Source organism: Phyllobates terribilis, unplaced genomic scaffold (genome assembly GCF_046119375.1).
Source record: "Phyllobates terribilis strain yellow unplaced genomic scaffold, ASM4611937v1 Scaffold_255__1_contigs__length_2797608, whole genome shotgun sequence".
In the NCBI taxonomy this organism is placed as follows: Eukaryota; Metazoa; Chordata; class Amphibia; order Anura; family Dendrobatidae; genus Phyllobates; species Phyllobates terribilis.
The window spans coordinates 2,522,243-2,545,418 of NW_027363015.1; the positions used below are offsets into that span (position 1 = coordinate 2,522,243).

The 23,176-nt window shown below is 44.7% G+C and overlaps 12 non-coding genes and 2 pseudogenes across 12 annotated transcripts; all 14 read right to left on the bottom strand.

Annotated features, from left to right (window-relative positions):
• Positions 1–577: 577 nt before the first annotated feature.
• On the bottom strand, positions 578–768 carry LOC141219145 (U2 spliceosomal RNA). The gene has a single exon (XR_012287775.1). It is a non-coding gene; the product is annotated as a U2 spliceosomal RNA (small nuclear RNA).
• Positions 769–1,883: 1,115 nt separating this feature from the next.
• On the bottom strand, positions 1,884–2,074 carry LOC141219001 (U2 spliceosomal RNA). The gene has a single exon (XR_012287629.1). It is a non-coding gene; the product is annotated as a U2 spliceosomal RNA (small nuclear RNA).
• Positions 2,075–3,189: 1,115 nt separating this feature from the next.
• On the bottom strand, positions 3,190–3,380 carry LOC141219002 (U2 spliceosomal RNA). The gene has a single exon (XR_012287630.1). It is a non-coding gene; the product is annotated as a U2 spliceosomal RNA (small nuclear RNA).
• A 1,115-nt stretch (positions 3,381–4,495) lies between these two features.
• On the bottom strand, positions 4,496–4,686 carry LOC141219003 (U2 spliceosomal RNA). Its single transcript, XR_012287631.1, has one exon. It is a non-coding gene; the product is annotated as a U2 spliceosomal RNA (small nuclear RNA).
• A 1,115-nt stretch (positions 4,687–5,801) lies between these two features.
• Positions 5,802–5,992, bottom strand: LOC141219004 (U2 spliceosomal RNA). The gene has a single exon (XR_012287632.1). It is a non-coding gene; the product is annotated as a U2 spliceosomal RNA (small nuclear RNA).
• A 1,115-nt stretch (positions 5,993–7,107) lies between these two features.
• On the bottom strand, positions 7,108–7,303 carry LOC141219182 (U2 spliceosomal RNA). Its single transcript, XR_012287811.1, has one exon. It is a non-coding gene; the product is annotated as a U2 spliceosomal RNA (small nuclear RNA).
• Positions 7,304–8,228: 925 nt separating this feature from the next.
• LOC141219217 (U2 spliceosomal RNA) lies at positions 8,229–8,360 on the bottom strand (annotated as a pseudogene).
• A 1,115-nt stretch (positions 8,361–9,475) lies between these two features.
• Positions 9,476–9,680, bottom strand: LOC141219198 (U2 spliceosomal RNA; annotated as a pseudogene).
• A 6,106-nt stretch (positions 9,681–15,786) lies between these two features.
• LOC141219172 (U2 spliceosomal RNA) lies at positions 15,787–15,977 on the bottom strand. Its single transcript, XR_012287801.1, has one exon. It is a non-coding gene; the product is annotated as a U2 spliceosomal RNA (small nuclear RNA).
• Positions 15,978–17,092: 1,115 nt separating this feature from the next.
• LOC141219164 (U2 spliceosomal RNA) lies at positions 17,093–17,283 on the bottom strand. Its single transcript, XR_012287793.1, has one exon. It is a non-coding gene; the product is annotated as a U2 spliceosomal RNA (small nuclear RNA).
• Positions 17,284–18,398: 1,115 nt separating this feature from the next.
• On the bottom strand, positions 18,399–18,589 carry LOC141219005 (U2 spliceosomal RNA). Its single transcript, XR_012287633.1, has one exon. It is a non-coding gene; the product is annotated as a U2 spliceosomal RNA (small nuclear RNA).
• A 1,115-nt stretch (positions 18,590–19,704) lies between these two features.
• Positions 19,705–19,895, bottom strand: LOC141219007 (U2 spliceosomal RNA). The gene has a single exon (XR_012287635.1). It is a non-coding gene; the product is annotated as a U2 spliceosomal RNA (small nuclear RNA).
• A 1,115-nt stretch (positions 19,896–21,010) lies between these two features.
• On the bottom strand, positions 21,011–21,201 carry LOC141219141 (U2 spliceosomal RNA). The gene has a single exon (XR_012287771.1). It is a non-coding gene; the product is annotated as a U2 spliceosomal RNA (small nuclear RNA).
• A 1,115-nt stretch (positions 21,202–22,316) lies between these two features.
• Positions 22,317–22,507, bottom strand: LOC141219008 (U2 spliceosomal RNA). Its single transcript, XR_012287636.1, has one exon. It is a non-coding gene; the product is annotated as a U2 spliceosomal RNA (small nuclear RNA).
• Between the last annotated feature and the right edge of the window lie 669 nt (positions 22,508–23,176).

Genomic DNA, 23,176 nt, shown 5'->3' on the forward strand with positions numbered 1-23,176 from the left:
ATCAACCAAACTTTTTGGGTTGGGTTCTCTTTTATAGTCTGCAGGCATTAAATGAAAGAAGTCAGTGTTCCAGCAGAAGGAGACAACGTTTCAGAAAAGGCATTGTAGCAAACCAAAAAAGAAATTTTAAGCGCAGCAGAGTAACCAGCGCACATACCTGTTAGCTCAGGTGAGTTTAAAAGGCTGCTGTTGATAACAAGGGCATTTGCTAAATAGATGGTGTGTGTGCAACAATATACTGAAAGGTCAATTATATTGTGCAGCTTATCTCACCACCTGTAGTTATTTAGGTGAAAGCTCCAAAATGCTTGCCTAATATGTCTGTTTATCCAAAAGGAAGTAAAAAGGGAGAGAAAGAAAGATAGCATTGCATCACATTACATGGCAATGCAATGCACAGTTGCTGAAGTTGAACCAAAATGAGCTTGTAATCTGGCTTCTGCAACTTTGAACATGAAAAATCCAATGAGGAGAAGAAAAGCAAAGCCAAAGAGTCCATCCCAAAATCCGACAAACAAGCAAAATGAACAAAAAACATTGAATTCAATTCTTTCTGATTTTAGAAACTGCATTAAAGAAGGGGTGCACCGGTCCTGGAGATACTGCAATACCAGGTCAATGCGTGGAGTGGACAGAGCAAGCTCTTTTTCCATCTCCCTGTTCTAAAAATCCATTTAATACATGGTCCCCAGATAGGGGACGTATCAGATATTAAACTGATAAGAACAGATACTACACTTGATCTTAGCCAAAAGGCCGAGAAGCGATAACCAGAATTGGTTTCAAACTACGGAGCCACCCAAGGATCCTGAAAAGTCCATTTGTGGAGATGAGCTCCTGGACTCCCGTTAAGAAGACATGTTGTCAACCTCTAGATCCCTTACATGCCTGCACTTTTCGGCTTGCTGCTGCTGCAATCCACGCGTTTTAGATCTGCATAACTCCACCTCTTTAAACACAGCACCTTCACCCCCTGCTGTTCCCACCCGCCTCAACACCGTTGGAAGGGAGGAGAACCAATTAAGGCGGGGGGTGGGGTGGAACGAGCAGCTGTCTACCCTTAGCAGGAGGGCTCCTGATTACATACCTCTCCTGCTGCTGCTGCTGCTGGCTGTCCAGCAGCAGACTGAAGGTGGCTGCTGCTGTGCACAGGTATATAAAGGCTCAGAGCCTATTATGACACGCGCAGCCAGCGTTCCATTGCCACATTCCATCTACTGCAGGCAGGATACCTGGCTGGCTGAATGTCGCTGAGAAGCTCACAGAGACCGCCATAAGCAACAGTTTAACAGAATGCCACAGACTAATCAACCAAACTTTTTGGGTTGGGTTCTCTTTTATAGTCTGCAGGCATTAAATGAAAGAAGTCAGTGTTCCAGCAGAAGGAGACAACGTTTCAGAAAAGGCATTGTAGCAAACCAAAAAAGAAATTTTAAGCGCAGCAGAGTAACCAGCGCACATACCTGTTAGCTCAGGTGAGTTTAAAAGGCTGCTGTTGATAACAAGGGCATTTGCTAAATAGATGGTGTGTGTGCAACAATATACTGAAAGGTCAATTATATTGTGCAGCTTATCTCACCACCTGTAGTTATTTAGGTGAAAGCTCCAAAATGCTTGCCTAATATGTCTGTTTATCCAAAAGGAAGTAAAAAGGGAGAGCTAGAAAGATAGCATTGCATCACATTACATGGCAATGCAATGCACAGTTGCTGAAGTTGAACCAAAATGAGCTTGTAATCTGGCTTCTGCAACTTTGAACATGAAAAATCCAATGAGGAGAAGAAAAGCAAAGCCAAAGAGTCCATCCCAAAATCCGACAAACAAGCAAAATGAACAAAAAACATTGAATTCAATTCTTTCTGATTTTAGAAACTGCATTAAAGAAGGGGTGCACCGGTCCTGGAGATACTGCAATACCAGGTCAATGCGTGGAGTGGACAGAGCAAGCTCTTTTTCCATCTCCCTGTTCTAAAAATCCATTTAATATATGGTCCCCAGATAGGGGACGTATCAGATATTAAACTGATAAGAACAGATACTACACTTGATCTTAGCCAAAAGGCCGAGAAGCGATAACCAGAATTGGTTTCAAACTACGGAGCCACCCAAGGATCCTGAAAAGTCCATTTGTGGAGATGAGCTCCTGGACTCCCGTTAAGAAGACATGTTGTCAACCTCTAGATCCCTTACATGCCTGCACTTTTCGGCTTGCTGCTGCTGCAATCCACGCGTTTTAGATCTGCATAACTCCACCTCTTTAAACACAGCACCTTCACCCCCTGCTGTTCCCACCCGCCTCAACACCGTTGGAAGGGAGGAGAACCAATTAAGGCGGGGGGTGGGGTGGAACGAGCAGCTGTCTACCCTTAGCAGGAGGGCTCCTGATTACATACCTCTCCTGCTGCTGCTGCTGCTGGCTGTCCAGCAGCAGACTGAAGGTGGCTGCTGCTGTGCACAGGTATATAAAGGCTCAGAGCCTATTATGACATGCGCAGCCAGCGTTCCATTGCCACATTCCATCTACTGCAGGCAGGATACCTGGCTGGCTGAATGTCGCTGAGAAGCTCACAGAGACCGCCATAAGCAACAGTTTAACAGAATGCCACAGACTAATCAACCAAACTTTTTGGGTTGGGTTCTCTTTTATAGTCTGCAGGCATTAAATGAAAGAAGTCAGTGTTCCAGCAGAAGGAGACAACGTTTCAGAAAAGGCATTGTAGCAAACCAAAAAAGAAATTTTAAGCGCAGCAGAGTAACCAGCGCACATACCTGTTAGCTCAGGTGAGTTTAAAAGGCTGCTGTTGATAACAAGGGCATTTGCTAAATAGATGGTGTGTGTGCAACAATATACTGAAAGGTCAATTATATTGTGCAGCTTATCTCACCACCTGTAGTTATTTAGGTGAAAGCTCCAAAATGCTTGCCTAATATGTCTGTTTATCCAAAAGGAAGTAAAAAGGGAGAGCTAGAAAGATAGCATTGCATCACATTACATGGCAATGCAATGCACAGTTGCTGAAGTTGAACCAAAATGAGCTTGTAATCTGGCTTCTGCAACTTTGAACATGAAAAATCCAATGAGGAGAAGAAAAGCAAAGCCAAAGAGTCCATCCCAAAATCCGACAAACAAGCAAAATGAACAAAAAACATTGAATTCAATTCTTTCTGATTTTAGAAACTGCATTAAAGAAGGGGTGCACCGGTCCTGGAGATACTGCAATACCAGGTCAATGCGTGGAGTGGACAGAGCAAGCTCTTTTTCCATCTCCCTGTTCTAAAAATCCATTTAATATATGGTCCCCAGATAGGGGACGTATCAGATATTAAACTGATAAGAACAGATACTACACTTGATCTTAGCCAAAAGGCCGAGAAGCGATAACCAGAATTGGTTTCAAACTACGGAGCCACCCAAGGATCCTGAAAAGTCCATTTGTGGAGATGAGCTCCTGGACTCCCGTTAAGAAGACATGTTGTCAACCTCTAGATCCCTTACATGCCTGCACTTTTCGGCTTGCTGCTGCTGCAATCCACGCGTTTTAGATCTGCATAACTCCACCTCTTTAAACACAGCACCTTCACCCCCTGCTGTTCCCACCCGCCTCAACACCGTTGGAAGGGAGGAGAACCAATTAAGGCGGGGGGTGGGGTGGAACGAGCAGCTGTCTACCCTTAGCAGGAGGGCTCCTGATTACATACCTCTCCTGCTGCTGCTGCTGCTGGCTGTCCAGCAGCAGACTGAAGGTGGCTGCTGCTGTGCACAGGTATATAAAGGCTCAGAGCCTATTATGACACGCGCAGCCAGCGTTCCATTGCCACATTCCATCTACTGCAGGCAGGATACCTGGCTGGCTGAATGTCGCTGAGAAGCTCACAGAGACCGCCATAAGCAACAGTTTAACAGAATGCCACAGACTAATCAACCAAACTTTTTGGGTTGGGTTCTCTTTTATAGTCTGCAGGCATTAAATGAAAGAAGTCAGTGTTCCAGCAGAAGGAGACAACGTTTCAGAAAAGGCATTGTAGCAAACCAAAAAAGAAATTTTAAGCGCAGCAGAGTAACCAGCGCACATACCTGTTAGCTCAGGTGAGTTTAAAAGGCTGCTGTTGATAACAAGGGCATTTGCTAAATAGATGGTGTGTGTGCAACAATATACTGAAAGGTCAATTATATTGTGCAGCTTATCTCACCACCTGTAGTTATTTAGGTGAAAGCTCCAAAATGCTTGCCTAATATGTCTGTTTATCCAAAAGGAAGTAAAAAGGGAGAGCTAGAAAGATAGCATTGCATCACATTACATGGCAATGCAATGCACAGTTGCTGAAGTTGAACCAAAATGAGCTTGTAATCTGGCTTCTGCAACTTTGAACATGAAAAATCCAATGAGGAGAAGAAAAGCAAAGCCAAAGAGTCCATCCCAAAATCCGACAAACAAGCAAAATGAACAAAAAACATTGAATTCAATTCTTTCTGATTTTAGAAACTGCATTAAAGAAGGGGTGCACCGGTCCTGGAGATACTGCAATACCAGGTCAATGCGTGGAGTGGACAGAGCAAGCTCTTTTTCCATCTCCCTGTTCTAAAAATCCATTTAATATATGGTCCCCAGATAGGGGACGTATCAGATATTAAACTGATAAGAACAGATACTACACTTGATCTTAGCCAAAAGGCCGAGAAGCGATAACCAGAATTGGTTTCAAACTACGGAGCCACCCAAGGATCCTGAAAAGTCCATTTGTGGAGATGAGCTCCTGGACTCCCGTTAAGAAGACATGTTGTCAACCTCTAGATCCCTTACATGCCTGCACTTTTCGGCTTGCTGCTGCTGCAATCCACGCGTTTTAGATCTGCATAACTCCACCTCTTTAAACACAGCACCTTCACCCCCTGCTGTTCCCACCCGCCTCAACACCGTTGGAAGGGAGGAGAACCAATTAAGGCGGGGGGTGGGGTGGAACGAGCAGCTGTCTACCCTTAGCAGGAGGGCTCCTGATTACATACCTCTCCTGCTGCTGCTGCTGCTGGCTGTCCAGCAGCAGACTGAAGGTGGCTGCTGCTGTGCACAGGTATATAAAGGCTCAGAGCCTATTATGACACGCGCAGCCAGCGTTCCATTGCCACATTCCATCTACTGCAGGCAGGATACCTGGCTGGCTGAATGTCGCTGAGAAGCTCACAGAGACCGCCATAAGCAACAGTTTAACAGAATGCCACAGACTAATCAACCAAACTTTTTGGGTTGGGTTCTCTTTTATAGTCTGCAGGCATTAAATGAAAGAAGTCAGTGTTCCAGCAGAAGGAGACAACGTTTCAGAAAAGGCATTGTAGCAAACCAAAAAAGAAATTTTAAGCGCAGCAGAGTAACCAGCGCACATACCTGTTAGCTCAGGTGAGTTTAAAAGGCTGCTGTTGATAACAAGGGCATTTGCTAAATAGATGGTGTGTGTGCAACAATATACTGAAAGGTCAATTATATTGTGCAGCTTATCTCACCACCTGTAGTTATTTAGGTGAAAGCTCCAAAATGCTTGCCTAATATGTCTGTTTATCCAAAAGGAAGTAAAAAGGGAGAGCTAGAAAGATAGCATTGCATCACATTACATGGCAATGCAATGCACAGTTGCTGAAGTTGAACCAAAATGAGCTTGTAATCTGGCTTCTGCAACTTTGAACATGAAAAATCCAATGAGGAGAAGAAAAGCAAAGCCAAAGAGTCCATCCCAAAATCCGACAAACAAGCAAAATGAACAAAAAACATTGAATTCAATTCTTTCTGATTTTAGAAACTGCATTAAAGAAGGGGTGCACCGGTCCTGGAGATACTGCAATACCAGGTCAATGCGTGGAGTGGACAGAGCAAGCTCTTTTTCCATCTCCCTGTTCTAAAAATCCATTTAATATATGGTCCCCAGATAGGGGACGTATCAGATATTAAACTGATAAGAACAGATACTACACTTGATCTTAGCCAAAAGGCCGAGAAGCGATCACCAGGATTGGTTTCAAACTACGGAGCCACCCAAGGATCCTGAAAAGTCCATTTGTGGAGATGAGCTCCTGGACTCCCGTTAAGAAGACATGTTGTCAACCTCTAGATCCCTTACATGCCTGCACTTTTCGGCTTGCTGCTGCTGCAATCCACGCGTTTTAGATCTGCATAACTCCACCTCTTTAAACACAGCACCTTCACCCCCTGCTGTTCCCACCCGCCTCAACACCGTTGGAAGGGAGGAGAACCAATTAAGGCGGGGGGTGGGGTGGAACGAGCAGCTGTCTACCCTTAGCAGGAGGGCTCCTGATTACATACCTCTCCTGCTGCTGCTGCTGCTGGCTGTCCAGCAGCAGACTGAAGGTGGCTGCTGCTGTGCACAGGTATATAAAGGCTCAGAGCCTATTATGACACGCGCAGCCAGCGTTCCATTGCCACATTCCATCTACTGCAGGCAGGATACCTGGCTGGCTGAATGTCGCTGAGAAGCTCACAGAGACCGCCATAAGCAACAGTTTAACAGAATGCCACAGACTAATCAGCCAAACTTTTTGGGTTGGGTTCTCTTTTATAGTCTGCAGGCATTAAATGAAAGAAGTCAGTGTTCCAGCAGAAGGAGACAACGTTTCAGAAAAGGCATTGTAGCAAACCAAAAAAGAAATTTTAAGCGCAGCAGAGTAACCAGCGCACATACCTGTTAGCTCAGGTGAGTTTAAAAGGCTGCTGTTGATAACAAGGGCATTTGCTAAATAGATGGTGTGTGTGCAACAATATACTGAAAGGTCAATTATATTGTGCAGCTTATCTCACCACCTGTAGTTATTTAGGTGAAAGCTCCAAAATGCTTGCCTAATATGTCTGTTTATCCAAAAGGAAGTAAAAAGGGAGAGCTAGAAAGATAGCATTGCATCACATTACATGGCAATGCAATGCACAGTTGCTGAAGTTGAACCAAAATGAGCTTGTAATCTGGCTTCTGCAACTTTGAACATGAAAAATCCAATGAGGAGAAGAAAAGCAAAGCCAAAGAGTCCATCCCAAAATCCGACAAACAAGCAAAATGAACAAAAAACATTGAATTCAATTCTTTCTGATTTTAGAAACTGCATTAAAGAAGGGGTGCACCGGTCCTGGAGATACTGCAATACCAGGTCAATGCGTGGAGTGGACAGAGCAAGCTCTTTTTCCATCTCCCTGTTCTAAAAATCCATTTAATATATGGTCCCCAGATAGGGGACGTATCAGATATTAAACTGATAAGAACAGATTTTTTTTTGATTGAATATATCTTTTATTAGCACAAAAAATAAGTTAACAGACAGTGTACAGTGCCGCAGCCCAGTACACACAGAATTCTACATCATATTTACATAGCATGAGGATACGACGCACTAACTAGACACATCACACCCCTATGCTACACAAAACACTCAATCTGAAAGAAAAAGCATGTCAATCAATACAGTACGACGAACCGTGATAAGGGATGGGGATTGAGAAAAAGGGGATGGGGAGGGGAAAATCACAGGCCCGAAGCTTTATTGAAAGACAAGACACATAAGGGGAGAGGGGGAGGAGGGGTTTAGTCCTCGTCCTCGTCCTCCGGACCGTCCATGATGGAATAGTCTCTGAGCAGGCTGTGGATCAGCCTGCGGCAGTCCTGGATGGACATCCTCTCCCTCCTCAAGATGAGCCGGTTCCTGGCGACCCAAACGGCATCCTTGAAGCAGTTCATAAGGCGCCAAGCCTCCTGGATGGCTCCGACGGTATGAACCCCAGGGAAGAGTCCGTAAAGCACAGAATGGTGCGATAGGCTCGCCCTGGGGACAGAGTTCCTCAGGTCGTCCTCAAGTGCAGTCAATAGGCGCTGTGCAAATCCGCAGTCCCAAAAAGTGTGCAAAGATGTTTCCTCCACGAAGGGGCACCTTGGGCAGTACCGGGTCTTGCACAGGTTCCGGGCATGCATGAATGACCGGACGGGCAGTCCGCCCTGAATCGCCATCCACGACAAGTCCTTGTGCCCGTTGGTCAGCCTGTCAGACGACACATTTGTCCACACAGTCTCCAGCGTGTCCTGGTGAAGTCCTGTGATGTTCTCCACGTCATCCTTGGCTCTGATTAGCTTGTGGATAGTTTTGGGCTTCCACAAGTCGGGCTTGAGTCCCTCCAGTTGATGCTCCCCCACAAATCGAACGACGTCTCCGTAGAACCATGGCGTCGTCCAGTTGTAGGGGAAGGAGCTGTCCCACTTGTCCCAGCCGAGTCGCCTCCAAAGAGGAAGCAGGAAGAAGCGAGACATGGACCTGCCCGCGGAGCCATTCAGAACAGATACTACACTTGATCTTAGCCAAAAGGCCGAGAAGCGATAACCAGAATTGGTTTCAAACTACGGAGCCACCCAAGGATCCTGAAAAGTCCATTTGTGGAGATGAGCTCCTGGACTCCCGTTAAGAAGACATGTTGTCAACCTCTAGATCCCTTACATGCCTGCACTTTTCGGCTTGCTGCTGCTGCAATCCACGCGTTTTAGATCTGCATAACTCCACCTCTTTAAACACAGCACCTTCACCCCCTGCTGTTCCCACCCGCCTCAACACCGTTGGAAGGGAGGAGAACCAATTAAGGCGGGGGGTGGGGTGGAACGAGCAGCTGTCTACCCTTAGCAGGAGGGCTCCTGATTACATACCTCTCCTGCTGCTGCTGCTGCTGGCTGTCCAGCAGCAGACTGAAGGTGGCTGCTGCTGTGCACAGGTATATAAAGGCTCAGAGCCTATTATGACACGCGCAGCCAGCGTTCCATTGCCACATTCCATCTACTGCAGGCAGGATACCTGGCTGGCTGAATGTCGCTGAGAAGCTCACAGAGACCGCCATAAGCAACAGTTTAACAGAATGCCACAGACTAATCAACCAAACTTTTTGGGTTGGGTTCTCTTTTATAGTCTGCAGGCATTAAATGAAAGAAGTCAGTGTTCCAGCAGAAGGAGACAACGTTTCAGAAAAGGCATTGTAGCAAACCAAAAAAGAAATTTTAAGCGCAGCAGAGTAACCAGCGCACATACCTGTTAGCTCAGGTGAGTTTAAAAGGCTGCTGTTGATAACAAGGGCATTTGCTAAATAGATGGTGTGTGTGCAACAATATACTGAAAGGTCAATTATATTGTGCAGCTTATCTCACCACCTGTAGTTATTTAGGTGAAAGCTCCAAAATGCTTGCCTAATATGTCTGTTTATCCAAAAGGAAGTAAAAAGGGAGAGCTAGAAAGATAGCATTGCATCACATTACATGGCAATGCAATGCACAGTTGCTGAAGTTGAACCAAAATGAGCTTGTAATCTGGCTTCTGCAACTTTGAACATGAAAAATCCAATGAGGAGAAGAAAAGCAAAGCCAAAGAGTCCATCCCAAAATCCGACAAACAAGCAAAATGAACAAAAAACATTGAATTCAATTCTTTCTGATTTTAGAAACTGCATTAAAGAAGGGGTGCACCGGTCCTGGAGATACTGCAATACCAGGTCAATGCGTGGAGTGGACAGAGCAAGCTCTTTTTCCATCTCCCTGTTCTAAAAATCCATTTAATATATGGTCCCCAGATAGGGGACGTATCAGATATTAAACTGATAAGAACAGATTTTTTTTTTTTTTTTTTAAACCATTCAGTTTAGTTTTTTAGCAAACAGTATGAATTTCTCCAAAATTTGCTACTTAAAACTTCTCATCATCATTGTTCTATTTATTTAGCAGTAGTATAAGACGAAATATAATCACAAGGGAACATCCTTTACGTAACACAAATGCAGAAACTTCAAGGAATCACAAAGAAAAAAATCACTGGTATTTGATAAGGTAATGCCACTTTTTAAATTTCCAAATCCCTTCGGCATCTGTGCCACCACCGCCTCTGCTGTCCAACTTATATATCAGGTATAGTCTTGAAAGAATAAGTCTAACACATTCATTCACTGATAAAGATTTCCTTTTGAAAAGTCCAAGGTTCCTTGCATCCCACAAACTCTCCATCACACAAGCCATTATCAACCATAAAATTCTATCTTTAGACCGACTACACGCACCAATTCCAAACATCGCCACACGCCAATCCACAAAATTCACGCCTGCTAAACCCTTACACAATCCACCTACACACTTCCACACACTGTACGCGTACTCACAATCCCACATAACATGCCTGACAGTCTCACAACCACCACATCCCACTCTCGGACACACATCTGTTCTTATCAACTCTCTTTTCTTCTGCACTTCTCTCACAGGTAAAATATTATGTAAAGTCATCCACACCACATCCTTCTGTTTGTTTGACATCCCATACGTATCTAACTTCTTCCATGCATCTGAAACCTCATTCCCTCTCAGCCCAACAATATTACACTCTACCTCATTTGCACTCATTCTTTTCACCACATTCTTGGTCATTCTAAAATCATTCATTCCCACACTCAACAAATCATGCTTTCTCACAAATTTCTCAATCACCTCATACCAAACAGGACACTTAAAGGCCACAGGCACACTCGCATCTCTCTTCCTCCAGCATAACCCATACAACATCCATCCAGCAGAATAATTAGCCATAAAAGCACCTTTATTGCCTTTACCCAGCAAAATAACCACAGTCTTAATATAATTAAGGCCTAAAAAAACTTCAATATTGGGAAAGGCCAGCCCACCATGCTGACAAGCCTTAAAAAGGCTCTCCCGCTTCAACTTCTCCATCTTACTACACCACAGGAATGTGAATACCAACTTCTCTATTCTCTTAATTTTCCTGTAAGGAGAAGGAAAAACAGTCGCCACATAAAGCAGGATAGGGAGAATCACTGCTTTGATAATTAACACCTTACCACGCAGAGTCAATTCTCTCATTCGCCAAAAATTCAATTTACGTTCAACCCGCATACCACACTCTTCCCAACTTTCATTCCCTTTTAAGTCATCATTAAATAATACGCCCAAAATCTTGATTGCACCCTCTTCACACTTTACACCATCCATACGAATACTACTATCTCCAAAACATTTAAAACTACATTTATTCCAATTTACCCTAAAACCAGACGCACCAACAAAAAAATCCAAAAGCAATTTAATTCTACTCAAAGAAGCCATACTTTCACTCACAACCACAACATCATCCATATAACCTAACACTTTCACATGCTTACCACCACTACCAGGCACCAACAAACCTCTCATCATTTTATCCCGTCTAATCAAACATAACAATGGTTCTATTACACATACAAATAAGACGGGGGACATAGGACACCCCTGCCTTACTCCTGACCTAATCTTCACTTTGTCACACAGCCACCCATTAACCAAGAACTCACTTGACACACAATCATACAATGATTTTACACAATTCACAAATTCTCTAGGAAACCCCATTCTTTCCAGTACTTTAAACAAAAACACATGCGAAACCCTGTCAAACGCCTTCTCAAAATCAATAGCTAAAGTCATACATTTCTGCTTTCTATCCTTGCAATCCCCAATCATATCTCTCAACAATAACAAGTTATCACTCATACTTCTTCCAGGCACTGCACATACTTGGTCCTCCTCCACAACACTACCAATCACTTCACGCATACGATTTGCCAGTAACTTACTGTAGACCTTATAATCCGAATTCAGTAGTGTTATTGGTCTCCAGTTTTCCAAACGTTTCCTCTCACCCTTTTTATACACAAGCACAACCACTCCTTCTTTCATTGATTCACACAACCTACCATTCACCCACATATACTTACATACCTCAGTCAAATCTGTTCCCAAAACTTCCCATGCTTTCACATACAACTCTACAGGTATACCATCTTTCCCAGGAGTCTTACTCTTTTTAGCACTCCACACCACATTCTTCACTTCATCCAGAACTACATCCTCACACAATAGATCACGCTCCTCAGAATCAAGTTTTTTCTCCACACCATTCAGAACATATGACACAAGCCCAGAGTCAATCCATTTCTCATCATACAACTTGCTATAAAACCTATTCACTTCTTTCAGCACATCCTCACCCATACAGTTGGTTCCACTTTCATTCACAACTTCATTCATATCAGTCTTCCTACCATTCATTTTTTTAAAAAAGAACCTCGTACACTTCTCATTTTTCTCCAGGTGCTCAATTTTAGTACGATATATAATTTCCTTTCCTTTCTCATCCAACACACGCTTCAATTCATTCTTAGCCTCAGTAAGTTGATCAGACATCTCCAAACCACTTGCAACACACTTTCTCAACCAGTCAATCCGTCTATTAAGGTCATTAAACCTATTCCTATATCTGGCAGCTTTTCTATAGCCCCACTTTTTGAAGAAAGTTTTAAATTGCACTTTCACCCAGTCCCACCAGTCAAGAACACACACAAAATCCTTCTTACGCATTCTCCATCTTTCATACTTTACATTAAACTCATTCATCACCTCATCATCCTCTAACAGCCTTGCATTCAACTTCCATACCCCACCGCCATACACTTGGTCACCATTCGCACAAAACACGCCTCTCAAACATTCATGGTCCGAAAAAGGTACCTTTTGTTGAGAAAAATCCAAACATACCATATTTTTAGAAAATAACATTAAATCAATTCTGGAATGAATCTCACCACGGTCAGCATGGTATGTCGGCGGTGGTGGCATGCCAAGAACAACAACTGCTGCATCTAAAAAGGAAAAATCACAAATTAAATGGGACAATTTCTTTCCTGTTATGTCACACTTTCCTTCTGTGACACAATTAACTTCCCCAACAAAAATAGTGGGAGATTTCCCTGGAAGAAAAAAACTTAATTTTTCAAGAAGAGCAAGCCGCTCTTCCTTCCCTGTAGGGCAATATAAATTAATAATTCTGACCCGCCACCCTCTATAACTCAAAAATGCAATTAAACATCGGCCCACCTCCACCACAATATAACTATCAATAGAGATTTCTTTATTCCCAACTAATATCCCCACCCCATCATTTTTATTATGATTAGACCCTGACCAGATATGCTGTCCGTAAGGCCAGTCTTTGTCACAAGGAGCATCCTGAATCCCACACTCCTGAAGGCAAAAAACATCAGCACCTAAATGTTTCAGGTAGTCCAGAACAGTTGTTCTTCTGATTTTAGATCTGATCTGCCTTACATTTAGGGACACTACATCCCAACCAGATTGGCAAGACATTAATTAATGAAAAGAAATACATGACTCAATGTTGATCACACCATACTCATCCATTATCATCAGACTGGGAAAGCACCCCAAAGGTGTTGATGCTCTCAGGGATGCCAAGGTAAGGAGCATCAGGGGAGAAGACATCCTGCGGGTAAATGCGGTCACTTGCAGGACTGTCGCACCCTCCGCTGGCAGGTGAGTACTCTCGTCTGGGTTTTTTATTGGCCAGTTCAGGAGTATCATCATCATCAAAAGACCTCCCAGAAGTAAAGTCTCCTTGGCCACCATCCCTGGCCACCTCTTCGTCTGTAGCACCCCAGGACAATGCAGGGGTTCGAGCTAGAGACACATCCATGTCACCCTCACCACATATTTCGGACTGATGAGGGAGGTCCACATCCAACTCGGAGATCTCCATACCTGGCCCAGCAGGGGCCGGAGGGTCCAACAGGTTCTGGGCCTCACCCACCAGATCTTCAACCTCAGGGGGCTCCGTCTCAGCATTGATCTCTGCAGTAGTCACCTGTGGGGTAACAGCAGGGACAGTAGGCTTACCTTTGGTCACTTCGGAGAAGGACCTAGGCTTGACTTTAGCCTTACAATCCCGAATCACATGTCCTTCCTCCCCGCAGGCATCACATACCACCGGGTTGGAACAATCCTTCGCCAGATGACCGTACTTGTTGCACTTTCTACAGTTTGGCAATTGCTTGCAGAAATCCTGGATATGCCCGAACATGTTGCATCTCCTGCAGAACAATGGCGCCTCGGGAAAAAACAGATATCCAGAGTCTCTTCCAATTGTAAAGTTCAGGGGAGGATAGTGAATACCTCCAGGACCATGAGGGTCTATCCCAAACCTCACAAAGTATTTATACTTCCCAGTCCACAGCCCTTCTCCATTTAAGATTTTATGGGAGAATTGCACAAAAATGCAGTGTCTTCTCAGGAATGCAGTGATATCATCCCGGGAGATAAAGGGGTTGTGCATGAATATTACCACCAGGATATCCCCCTTAGAGTAGAGTACAGTGAAGATAAGTCCATCCAGCTGAGGGTGCTCTGAAAGGACTTGAAGAGTTTTGAAAAGGTTTTGGCAAGCCGCCATAGAAGAAAGCACCAAGACGTACCTATGCTCCCTTCTGAACTCCTGCAAACAGATGATCTCCGACTTCTGGATCTTCAGGATTTCATAGAAAATGGCGTTGACCAGGTATGACAACGAGAAATGGTCCTTCTTCTCCTCAGAGACGTCGATACGGAAAGCATTCTTGACCCGGGGATCCCCGGTCCCAGCAAAACGAAGCTTGACACCCATGGTCGCTTCAGGAATCGCCTTCTCGTTTCCTCCTCACTCTCCCCCTATAGCAGCATCCAGCTTAAGCCACCGAAGTGGCGATGCTGGAAGGCCGAGGGCTAGTACACAAGGAACCTCTTGTCCAAACACTAGGTCTGAGCCAAAAGGCCGAGAAGCGATAACCAGAATTGGTTTCAAACTACGGAGCCACCCAAGGATCCTGAAAAGTCCATTTGTGGAGATGAGCTCCTGGACTCCCGTTAAGAAGACATGTTGTCAACCTCTAGATCCCTTACATGCCTGCACTTTTCGGCTTGCTGCTGCTGCAATCCACGCGTTTTAGATCTGCATAACTCCACCTCTTTAAACACAGCACCTTCACCCCCTGCTGTTCCCACCCGCCTCAACACCGTTGGAAGGGAGGAGAACCAATTAAGGCGGGGGGTGGGGTGGAACGAGCAGCTGTCTACCCTTAGCAGGAGGGCTCCTGATTACATACCTCTCCTGCTGCTGCTGCTGCTGGCTGTCCAGCAGCAGACTGAAGGTGGCTGCTGCTGTGCACAGGTATATAAAGGCTCAGAGCCTATTATGACACGCGCAGCCAGCGTTCCATTGCCACATTCCATCTACTGCAGGCAGGATACCTGGCTGGCTGAATGTCGCTGAGAAGCTCACAGAGACCGCCATAAGCAACAGTTTAACAGAATGCCACAGACTAATCAACCAAACTTTTTGGGTTGGGTTCTCTTTTATAGTCTGCAGGCATTAAATGAAAGAAGTCAGTGTTCCAGCAGAAGGAGACAACGTTTCAGAAAAGGCATTGTAGCAAACCAAAAAAGAAATTTTAAGCGCAGCAGAGTAACCAGCGCACATACCTGTTAGCTCAGGTGAGTTTAAAAGGCTGCTGTTGATAACAAGGGCATTTGCTAAATAGATGGTGTGTGTGCAACAATATACTGAAAGGTCAATTATATTGTGCAGCTCATCTCACCACCTGTAGTTATTTAGGTGAAAGCTCCAAAATGCTTGCCTAATATGTCTGTTTATCCAAAAGGAAGTAAAAAGGGAGAGCTAGAAAGATAGCATTGCATCACATTACATGGCAATGCAATGCACAGTTGCTGAAGTTGAACCAAAATGAGCTTGTAATCTGGCTTCTGCAACTTTGAACATGAAAAATCCAATGAGGAGAAGAAAAGCAAAGCCAAAGAGTCCATCCCAAAATCCGACAAACAAGCAAAATGAACAAAAAACATTGAATTCAATTCTTTCTGATTTTAGAAACTGCATTAAAGAAGGGGTGCACCGGTCCTGGAGATACTGCAATACCAGGTCAATGCGTGGAGTGGACAGAGCAAGCTCTTTTTCCATCTCCCTGTTCTAAAAATCCATTTAATATATGGTCCCCAGATAGGGGACGTATCACATATTAAACTGATAAGAACAGATACTACACTTGATCTTAGCCAAAAGGCCGAGAAGCGATAACCAGAATTGGTTTCAAACTACGGAGCCACCCAAGGATCCTGAAAAGTCCATTTGTGGAGATGAGCTCCTGGACTCCCGTTAAGAAGACATGTTGTCAACCTCTAGATCCCTTACATGCCTGCACTTTTCGGCTTGCTGCTGCTGCAATCCACGCGTTTTAGATCTGCATAACTCCACCTCTTTAAACACAGCACCTTCACCCCCTGCTGTTCCCACCCGCCTCAACACCGTTGGAAGGGAGGAGAACCAATTAAGGCGGGGGGTGGGGTGGAACGAGCAGCTGTCTACCCTTAGCAGGAGGGCTCCTGATTACATACCTCTCCTGCTGCTGCTGCTGCTGGCTGTCCAGCAGCAGACTGAAGGTGGCTGCTGCTGTGCACAGGTATATAAAGGCTCAGAGCCTATTATGACATGCGCAGCCAGCGTTCCATTGCCACATTCCATCTACTGCAGGCAGGATACCTGGCTGGCTGAATGTCGCTGAGAAGCTCACAGAGACCGCCATAAGCAACAGTTTAACAGAATGCCACAGACTAATCAACCAAACTTTTTGGGTTGGGTTCTCTTTTATAGTCTGCAGGCATTAAATGAAATAAGTCAGTGTTCCAGCAGAAGGAGACAACGTTTCAGAAAAGGCATTGTAGCAAACCAAAAAAGAAATTTTAAGCGCAGCAGAGTAACCAGCGCACATACCTGTTAGCTCAGGTGAGTTTAAAAGGCTGCTGTTGATAACAAGGGCATTTGCTAAATAGATGGTGTGTGTGCAACAATATACTGAAAGGTCAATTATATTGTGCAGCTTATCTCACCACCTGTAGTTATTTAGGTGAAAGCTCCAAAATGCTTGCCTAATATGTCTGTTTATCCAAAAGGAAGTAAAAAGGGAGAGCTAGAAAGATAGCATTGCATCACATTACATGGCAATGCAATGCACAGTTGCTGAAGTTGAACCAAAATGAGCTTGTAATCTGGCTTCTGCAACTTTGAACATGAAAAATCCAATGAGGAGAAGAAAAGCAAAGCCAAAGAGTCCATCCCAAAATCCGACAAACAAGCAAAATGAACAAAAAACATTGAATTCAATTCTTTCTGATTTTAGAAACTGCATTAAAGAAGGGGTGCACCGGTCCTGGAGATACTGCAATACCAGGTCAATGCGTGGAGTGGACAGAGCAAGCTCTTTTTCCATCTCCCTGTTCTAAAAATCCATTTAATATATGGTCCCCAGATAGGGGACGTATCAGATATTAAACTGATAAGAACAGATACTACACTTGATCTTAACCAAAAGGCCGAGAAGCGATAACCAGAATTGGTTTCAAACTACGGAGCCACCCAAGGATCCTGAAAAGTCCATTTGTGGAGATGAGCTCCTGGACTCCCGTTAAGAAGACATGTTGTCAACCTCTAGATCCCTTACATGCCTGCACTTTTCGGCTTGCTGCTGCTGCAATCCACGCGTTTTAGATCTGCATAACTCCACCTCTTTAAACACAGCACCTTCACCCCCTGCTGTTCCCACCCGCCTCAACACCGTTGGAAGGGAGGAGAACCAATTAAGGCGGGGGGTGGGGTGGAACGAGCAGCTGTCTACCCTTAGCAGGAGGGCTCCTGATTACATACCTCTCCTGCTGCTGCTGCTGCTGGCTGTCCAGCAGCAGACTGAAGGTGGCTGCTGCTGTGCACAGGTATATAAAGGCTCAGAGCCTATTATGACACGCGCAGCCAGCGTTCCATTGCCACATTCCATCTACTGCAGGCAGGATACCTGGCTGGCTGAATGTCGCTGAGAAGCTCACAGAGACCGCCATAAGCAACAGTTTAACAGAATGCCACAGACTAATCAACCAAACTTTTTGGGTTGGGTTCTCTTTTATAGTCTGCAGGCATTAAATGAAAGAAGTCAGTGTTCCAGCAGAAGGAGACAACGTTTCAGAAAAGGCATTGTAGCAAACCAAAAAAGAAATTTTAAGCGCAGCAGAGTAACCAGCGCACATACCTGTTAGCTCAGGTGAGTTTAAAAGGCTGCTGTTGATAACAAGGGCATTTGCTAAATAGATGGTGTGTGTGCAACAATATACTGAAAGGTCAATTATATTGTGCAGCTTATCTCACCACCTGTAGTTATTTAGGTGAAAGCTCCAAAATGCTTGCCTAATATGTCTGTTTATCCAAAAGGAAGTAAAAAGGGAGAGCTAGAAAGATAGCATTGCATCACATTACATGGCAATGCAATGCACAGTTGCTGAAGTTGAACCAAAATGAGCTTGTAATCTGGCTTCTGCAACTTTGAACATGAAAAATCCAATGAGGAGAAGAAAAGCAAAGCCAAAGAGTCCATCCCAAAATCCGACAAACAAGCAAAATGAACAAAAAACATTGAATTCAATTCTTTCTGATTTTAGAAACTGCATTAAAGAAGGGGTGCACCGGTCCTGGAGATACTGCAATACCAGGTCAATGCGTGGAGTGGACAGAGCAAGCTCTTTTTCCATCTCCCTGTTCTAAAAATCCATTTAATATATGGTCCCCAGATAGGGGACGTATCAGATATTAAACTGATAAGAACAGATACTACACTTGATCTTAGCCAAAAGGCCGAGAAGCGATAACCAGAATTGGTTTCAAACTACGGAGCCACCCAAGGATCCTGAAAAGTCCATTTGTGGAGATGAGCTCCTGGACTCCCGTTAAGAAGACATGTTGTCAACCTCTAGATCCCTTACATGCCTGCACTTTTCGGCTTGCTGCTGCTGCAATCCACGCGTTTTAGATCTGCATAACTCCACCTCTTTAAACACAGCACCTTCACCCCCTGCTGTTCCCACCCGCCTCAACACCGTTGGAAGGGAGGAGAACCAATTAAGGCGGGGGGTGGGGTGGAACGAGCAGCTGTCTACCCTTAGCAGGAGGGCTCCTGATTACATACCTCTCCTGCTGCTGCTGCTGCTGGCTGTCCAGCAGCAGACTGAAGGTGGCTGCTGCTGTGCACAGGTATATAAAGGCTCAGAGCCTATTATGACACGCGCAGCCAGCGTTCCATTGCCACATTCCATCTACTGCAGGCAGGATACCTGGCTGGCTGAATGTCGCTGAGAAGCTCACAGAGACCGCCATAAGCAACAGTTTAACAGAATGCCACAGACTAATCAACCAAACTTTTTGGGTTGGGTTCTCTTTTATAGTCTGCAGGCATTAAATGAAAGAAGTCAGTGTTCCAGCAGAAGGAGACAACGTTTCAGAAAAGGCATTGTAGCAAACCAAAAAAGAAATTTTAAGCGCAGCAGAGTAACCAGCGCACATACCTGTTAGCTCAGGTGAGTTTAAAAGGCTGCTGTTGATAACAAGGGCATTTGCTAAATAGATGGTGTGTGTGCAACAATATACTGAAAGGTCAATTATATTGTGCAGCTTATCTCACCACCTGTAGTTATTTAGGTGAAAGCTCCAAAATGCTTGCCTAATATGTCTGTTTATCCAAAAGGAAGTAAAAAGGGAGAGCTAGAAAGATAGCATTGCATCACATTACATGGCAATGCAATGCACAGTTGCTGAAGTTGAACCAAAATGAGCTTGTAATCTGGCTTCTGCAACTTTGAACATGAAAAATCCAATGAGGAGAAGAAAAGCAAAGCCAAAGAGTCCATCCCAAAATCCGACAAACAAGCAAAATGAACAAAAAACATTGAATTCAATTCTTTCTGATTTTAGAAACTGCATTAAAGAAGGGGTGCACCGGTCCTGGAGATACTGCAATACCAGGTCAATGCGTGGAGTGGACAGAGCAAGCTCTTTTTCCATCTCCCTGTTCTAAAAATCCATTTAATATATGGTCCCCAGATAGGGGACGTATCAGATATTAAACTGATAAGAACAGATACTACACTTGATCTTAGCCAAAAGGCCGAGAAGCGATAACCAGAATTGGTTTCAAACTACGGAGCCACCCAAGGATCCTGAAAAGTCCATTTGTGGAGATGAGCTCCTGGACTCCCGTTAAGAAGACATGTTGTCAACCTCTAGATCCCTTACATGCCTGCACTTTTCGGCTTGCTGCTGCTGCAATCCACGCGTTTTAGATCTGCATAACTCCACCTCTTTAAACACAGCACCTTCACCCCCTGCTGTTCCCACCCGCCTCAACACCGTTGGAAGGGAGGAGAACCAATTAAGGCGGGGGGTGGGGTGGAACGAGCAGCTGTCTACCCTTAGCAGGAGGGCTCCTGATTACATACCTCTCCTGCTGCTGCTGCTGCTGGCTGTCCAGCAGCAGACTGAAGGTGGCTGCTGCTGTGCACAGGTATATAAAGGCTCAGAGCCTATTATGACACGCGCAGCCAGCGTTCCATTGCCACATTCCATCTACTGCAGGCAGGATACCTGGCTGGCTGAATGTCGCTGAGAAGCTCACAGAGACCGCCATAAGCAACAGTTTAACAGAATGCCACAGACTAATCAACCAAACTTTTTGGGTTGGGTTCTCTTTTATAGTCTGCAGGCATTAAATGAAAGAAGTCAGTGTTCCAGCAGAAGGAGACAACGTTTCAGAAAAGGCATTGTAGCAAACCAAAAAAGAAATTTTAAGCGCAGCAGAGTAACCAGCGCACATACCTGTTAGCTCAGGTGAGTTTAAAAGGCTGCTGTTGATAACAAGGGCATTTGCTAAATAGATGGTGTGTGTGCAACAATATACTGAAAGGTCAATTATATTGTGCAGCTTATCTCACCACCTGTAGTTATTTAGGTGAAAGCTCCAAAATGCTTGCCTAATATGTCTGTTTATCCAAAAGGAAGTAAAAAGGGAGAGCTAGAAAGATATCATTGCATCACATTACATGGCAATGCAATGCACAGTTGCTGAAGTTGAACCAAAATGAGCTTGTAATCTGGCTTCTGCAACTTTGAACATGAAAAATCCAATGAGGAGAAGAAAAGCAAAGCCAAAGAGTCCATCCCAAAATCCGACAAACAAGCAAAATGAACAAAAAACATTGAATTCAATTCTTTCTGATTTTAGAAACTGCATTAAAGAAGTGGTGCACCGGTCCTGGAGATACTGCAATACCAGGTCAATGCGTGGAGTGGACAGAGCAAGCTCTTTTTCCATCTCCCTGTTCTAAAAATCCATTTAATATATGGTCCCCAGATAGGGGACGTATCAGATATTAAACTGATAAGAACAGATACTACACTTGATCTTAGCCAAAAGGCCGAGAAGCGATAACCAGAATTGGTTTCAAACTACGGAGCCACCCAAGGATCCTGAAAAGTCCATTTGTGGAGATGAGCTCCTGGACTCCCGTTAAGAAGACATGTTGTCAACCTCTAGATCCCTTACATGCCTGCACTTTTCGGCTTGCTGCTGCTGCAATCCACGCGTTTTAGATCTGCATAACTCCACCTCTTTAAACACAGCACCTTCACCCCCTGCTGTTCCCACCCGCCTCAACACCGTTGGAAGGGAGGAGAACCAATTAAGGCGGGGGGTGGGGTGGAACGAGCAGCTGTCTACCCTTAGCAGGAGGGCTCCTGATTACATACCTCTCCTGCTGCTGCTGCTGCTGGCTGTCCAGCAGCAGACTGAAGGTGGCTGCTGCTGTGCACAGGTATATAAAGGCTCAGAGCCTATTATGACACGCGCAGCCAGCGTTCCATTGCCACATTCCATCTACTGCAGGCAGGATACCTGGCTGGCTGAATGTCGCTGAGAAGCTCACAGAGACCGCCATAAGCAACAGTTTAACAGAATGCCACAGACTAATCAACCAAACTTTTTGGGTTGGGTTCTCTTTTATAGTCTGCAGGCATTAAATGAAAGAAGTCAGTGTTCCAGCAGAAGGAGACAACGTTTCAGAAAAGGCATTGTAGCAAACCAAAAAAGAAATTTTAAGCGCAGCAGAGTAACCAGCGCACATACCTGTTAGCTCAGGTGAGTTTAAAAGGCTGCTGTTGATAACAAGGGCATTTGCTAAATAGATGGTGTGTGTGCAACAATATACTGAAAGGTCAATTATATTGTGCAGCTTATCTCACCACCTGTAGTTATTTAGGTGAAAGCTCCAAAATGCTTGCCTAATATGTCTGTTTATCCAAAAGGAAGTAAAAAGGGAGAGCTAGAAAGATAGCATTGCATCACATTACATGGCAATGCAATGCACAGTTGCTGAAGTTGAACCAAAATGAGCTTGTAATCTGGCTTCTGCAACTTTGAACATGAAAAATCCAATGAGGAGAAGAAAAGCAAAGCCAAAGAGTCCATCCCCAAATCCGACAAACAAGCAAAATGAACAAAAAACATTGAATTCAATTCTTTCTGATTTTAGAAACTGCATTAAAGAAGGGGTGCACCGGTCCTGGAGATACTGCAATACCAGGTCAATGCGTGGAGTGGACAGAGCAAGCTCTTTTTCCATCTCCCTGTTCTAAAAATCCATTTAATATATGGTCCCCAGATAGGGGACGTATCAGATATTAAACTGATAAGAACAGATACTACACTTGATCTTAGCCAAAAGGCCGAGAAGCGATAACCAGAATTGGTTTCAAACTACGGAGCCACCCAAGGATCCTGAAAAGTCCATTTGTGGAGATGAGCTCCTGGACTCCCGTTAAGAAGACATGTTGTCAACCTCTAGATCCCTTACATGCCTGCACTTTTCGGCTTGCTGCTGCTGCAATCCACGCGTTTTAGATCTCGTTACTCCACCTCTTTAAACACAGCACCTTCACCCCCTGCTGTTCCCACCCGCCTCAACACCGTTGGAAGGGAGGAGAACCAATTAAGGCGGGGGGTGGGGTGGAACGAGCAGCTGTCTACCCTTAGCAGGAGGGCTCCTGATTACATACCTCTCCTGCTGCTGCTGCTGCTGGCTGTCCAGCAGCAGACTGAAGGTGGCTGCTGCTGTGCACAGGTATATAAAGGCTCAGAGCCTATTATGACACGCGCAGCCAGCGTTCCATTGCCACATTCCATCTACTGCAGGCAGGATACCTGGCTGGCTGAATGTCGCTGAGAAGCTCACAGAGACCGCCATAAGCAACAGTTTAACAGAATGCCACAGACTAATCAACCAAACTTTTTGGGTTGGGTTCTCTTTTATAGTCTGCAGGCATTAAATGAAAGAAGTCAGTGTTCCAGCAGAAGGAGACAACGTTTCAGAAAAGGCATTGTAGCAAACCAAAAAAGAAATTTTAAGC